This window comes from Aegilops tauschii, chromosome 6 (genome assembly GCF_002575655.3).
Source record: "Aegilops tauschii subsp. strangulata cultivar AL8/78 chromosome 6, Aet v6.0, whole genome shotgun sequence".
Taxonomy (NCBI): domain Eukaryota; kingdom Viridiplantae; phylum Streptophyta; class Magnoliopsida; order Poales; family Poaceae; genus Aegilops; species Aegilops tauschii.
Window position 1 is genome coordinate 102616357 of NC_053040.3, and position 4754 is coordinate 102621110.

The 4754-nt window shown below is 49.7% G+C and overlaps 1 long non-coding RNA gene across 1 annotated transcript; it reads right to left on the minus strand.

The window, feature by feature from the left end:
* Positions 1-2082: 2082 nt before the first annotated feature.
* On the minus strand, positions 2083-4298 carry LOC141025552 (uncharacterized). The gene is made up of 2 exons (XR_012187284.1): positions 3245-4298; positions 2083-2683 (listed from the first exon to the last, which is right to left on the minus strand). It is a non-coding gene; the product is annotated as an uncharacterized lncRNA (long non-coding RNA).
* Between the last annotated feature and the right edge of the window lie 456 nt (positions 4299-4754).

Sequence of the window (4754 nt, forward strand, 5' to 3'; positions counted from 1 at the left end):
AGGATTTGTCACTCCCAGTATCGGAGAGGTATCTTTGGGCCCTCTCGGTAAAACACATCATAAGCTTGCAAGCAAACGACTAAGGAGTTAGTCACGAGGTGATGTATTACGGAATGAGTAAAGAGACTTTGCCGGTAACGAGATTGAACTAGGTATGAAGATACCGACGATCGAATCTCGGGCAAGTAACATACCGATGGACAAAGGGAATTACGTATGTTGTCATAACGGTTTGACCGATAAAGATCTTTGTAGAATATGTAGAAGGCAATATGAGCATCCATGTTCCGCTATTGGTTATTGACCGGAGAGGTGTCTTGGTCATGTCTACATAGTTCTCGAACCCGTAGGGTCCGCACGCTTAACGTTCGATGACGATATAGTAGTATATGAGTTATGTGATTTGGTGACCGAATGTTGTTCGGAGTCTCAGAAGAGATCACGGACATGACGAGGAGTATTGAAATGGTCGAGAGTTAAAGATTGATATATAGGAAGATAGTATTCGTGACATCGGAAGTGTTCCGGAGGGTACCGGGTACTTATCGGGTCATCGGAAGGGGTTCCGGGTACCCCCGGCAAAAGATATGGGCCTTATGGGCCAAGAGGGAAAAGGCACCAGCCACAAGGGGCTGCTGCGCCCCCCCCCCCCCCCATATGGGCCGGCCTAAGAGGAGAAGGAAAGAGGGGAAGGGAAAGGAAAGAGTGGAATAGGATTCACCCTTCCTTCCTTCGCCTCCTCTCCTTCCTTCCCCTCCGACTAAATATGGCAGGGGGCGCGCCCAAGGGAGACCCCAAGTAGGATTCGGCCTACTTGGGGCGCCTCCTAGCGAGCGTTTTTTCGTGATTTCTTCTAAACCGCTCGTCGGAACGAAGCAAATGATACACCGTTGGAAAGATATCGTCAAGGCGCATCTTTTTCATATCTTTTATTTTCTCTAATTCGTTACGGTTAAGAGCAGTTTCAAATTTACTAAATCGCGGAATTCTGTTTTTCAAATTTTTTAAATTTTCGGTACTGTTTTCGCTCCAGTTTTTTAACCGTTTGTTGAAATGAGGTGTATGATACGCCGTTGGAAAGCTACGGACGAGGCGCAACTTTCATATGTTAAAATGTTTTTGAGATCCCTTACGATTTTTAGTTAATTTTAAAAATCGTGCGGCTGATGACGAGAGGCAGCGGCCGTTTTTCGCAAAAAATTTACAAACCGCTGGCCGAAATTATTCAAATTATACGCCGTTGGAAAGATACCGATGAGGCGCAACTTTTTCATATAGAACACTCTCTCCGATTCCTTACGGTTTAGGAGCAATTTTGATTTTAACGAAATGCGGACACTGTTTTTTCGCGACACCAAAATCATCGTATGTACTGCATCAGACAGAAAACCGCACTTCTTTTAGACTAAAACCCGCACTTCATCGGACAGACAAGTGCACTGCATGATTTCTTTTTCGTGGGACATAAATTTTCGCAAACGAGGTGGAGTGCACTTCATGTCGAGTGTTTGGTGAACCGCAATACAATGAAAAGTGAACCTCGTGACTACCGTAAACGGGCCGCGACACTACCAAAAGTGAACCGCTTGAGCTTTTTCCAAACTCAAATTTTTTACGTGCGTAGACGGGGCGAGTGGACCGCAAGGACTGAGCAAGTGAACGACATGTAATGAACCGCGTCCAACAGAAAACCGCACTGCTTCAGACTTCAAACCGCACTGCATAGGACGGGCAAGCGAGCTGCATAATTTCCTTTGTCGGGCGTAAATTTTCTCTTAACGAGTTTTCGTTGTCTTTTTCTACTTTTTCTATGAACAAGGGCAAACCGCACAGACAAGGGCAAGTGAACCGTGACACAAATCGAAGTGAACGGCAATCGACTGAGTTTTGAAACACACAAGCACAGTGCACTTCTTCGTAGTGGGACATCGAGGCTGCGCAATCGAACTGCATTTTTCTTCTCTTGGAATTGCATACACATAGAATTAGGGATACATGAAAAAATGCATTCTAAAATTGCACGCGAACTGCACCCATGGTCCACTAAACAACCCTAAAAAATATAAATATATAAAAAAGAACTTCACACACGAGCCATGCAAACCTCAAGCGGTGCCCAAACGGACTGCATCCAATTTTACAAAAATTAATTACATTCGACTCAAGTGGACCACAGTACTCCTCGAAGTAGGCTGCATCAACCTTTTTTTTCATGAAAAATGAACCTCTCCAACATACCAAACGAACTACACTGGACCAGATATAAACAAAAATAAACAAGTGTTGTAAGAGTTCGCTTGTGAAAGAAGCGAACTACCTAAAAAAAGAACCCGCACGGAGGAGAACCTCTCTAACATACACAGTGAATGCCTCATAAAAAACAAGTACGTGTGGAGAGTCCAGGGGCACACGCGAGTTGGCCGGAAAGCCCCCCCCCCCCCCCCCCCCCCCCCCCCCCGACGTCATGGGCCAAACTGCACAGGGGTGAGCTGCTGAGCTGCAACAACAATGATGGCGCACCGCACACGCAGCGATGCGGACCAAACTGCAACCTGCAAGCACGCTGCCACTAAAGTTGCTCGCTACATCGACGAACTAGACGACAGCGCCGCAAAACGAATTGCTGCTCGCTGCTTGATAGTGGGAGTACACGGGCGAACTCCATGAACCAGTGTACCTAGCACTGCAACATGCGCGCATAGTCAGACCACGCGCCCGGCGAACTACACTGAAAAACAAAACTAGACACGAGGAAAGCTACTAAAAGCAGTACCTACAATTGACATGGTAGAGAGTGGCGGCATTTGTTTCAAAATAAATAGTTAAGCTGGCATGAGCTTGACCAATCAGAATTTACACCAAATAATTCAACAAAATAGAGCCAAGTTACATTGAGTAACTAAATCAAACAACAGCAAGGAAAGTCTTATTCAACAGATGATGAAATTGGATTTTATAAATCATGTGCAACTTGATCAACTTGAAAATTTCTAGTTTTGTTGTCAGGTAAACTACAAATACCAAATTTATAAGAACAAAGAACACTCTGAATGTGCAAAAACTCTGTACATTTGCTAGCCTGGATGTGCCAAAACTCTACACTAATCACTTTGTACTGAACTGAACACTAGCTAGCCTGAATGTGTATCTAGCCTCAATGTGTATCGGCTTAGTACTAAACTGAAAATGCATAGAAGGCAGCTGAGGTGGATGTCCAGAAGGGAATCAGAGGCCATCTACTTACTGAACTGAATGCATGTGCTACAAATCAGTGGAAGTGGAGATCACGCTCGGATTAACCACACGCAGAGGAGCAGTCTACTACACGAGGCGCGGTGCCGCGAGCTGCACAGGGAAAAAGACAATGGAGGTCAGCGGGGCGTGGTGCTCATGAATAGTCACCGTCGTTGGCCGTACTGCACGCCGTCGTTGGCCGTACTGCACGCCGTCGTTGGCTATACTGCACGCCGTTGTTGGCCGTGCTGCACGCCCGCATGTGCCACCCATCTTTGCCGATGGGGGTGGAGCAACTGCGCGTGTGGTGGGGGCCCTCCCCCTCTGCTCGCCGCTGCGGGTGGGGTAATGGAGGTTGGGACGGGTATGTAGCTAGCCGGCTCGCGGATCCCGCTCGTCAAGGTCGCGGGTATAGTGCACTTCCTCCTCCAAGTGCACTGCTCGCCCTCGCGGGCCGAACTGCACGCCATACATCCCGCGGGGCTCCGGCGGCCAGCGGTGATGCTGGAGGCAGTGGATCTGGAGGGCTGGCGGCGCGACACCAATTTTGCAAAGGACGGGGGGACCTTGTGCGTGTTGGAGTAGAGGAGGACGGGCCGGCCAGGTGCCAGCGCAGGAGGAGGAAGCAGAGATTAGGCCGCGCCAGGGGCCGATGGCGGCCGGATTCGGCGGTTGAAGCCGCACCGGGGGCGGTGGCGTGGTGGCTGGGGGTGGCTGCGCCCCTGGATGTCACCGGCGTTGTAGGAGGAAGGGTAGCCCGCACCGCGAGCCGGGGCTACCAACTTCGAGGAGGGTCAAGGAGAGGAGGCCGGCGGACGTCGGGTTTGGATGGAGGTGTGGCGGCGTGGCGCTGTGGGTTGGGGGAGGGAGGCGCGCCGGCAGGGAGTGAGAGGAGGCGGTGGGGTGGGGCGCCGCGGTGGTCGGGGCCATCCTCGTGGTCGTCGGCTGCCAGGCAGGTGGTGGACAGCGGCGGTGCTGGTGGCAGGTGGTGGTGGGGTGGGGTACCGTGGCCGCACACAGGGGGAGGGAGGTTGGTGGAGGAGTGGGGTTCGAGGGAGAGTGGTGAGCGGCCGTGGGAGGGGTGGGTTTTTTCTATTCGCTAGGTCAGCGCGGGTCGGGGTGGCTAGCGGGTACGGTGTTAGGAGAATAATCCTGCTGTTAGCAGAATAAGAGTCTTAAGCGTGTCATCATAATAGACCCACCCTATATATGTATATATATATACATAAACACTATTCTGGTCATGGGATGAGAATAATATTCTGACCACAACCTGACCTGCCCGCTAGTAGTATGTTGAACTTCCCTCTAAACTAGGTTGAAGTTCCGCCAACATTGCCCAAATGGGGCTTGAGATATACCGTTGGAAAGCTATGGACACCAGTATCATGACCCAACTTCAATTTTTGTCAAAATGTAAGCGGTTTAAGAGCAGTTTTGTAAACCATTTTTTCTTCACACAAAAAACGTGAATCGTATTTTTGACCGCATTTCTAAACCGTTTATCGGAATGGGCAAAT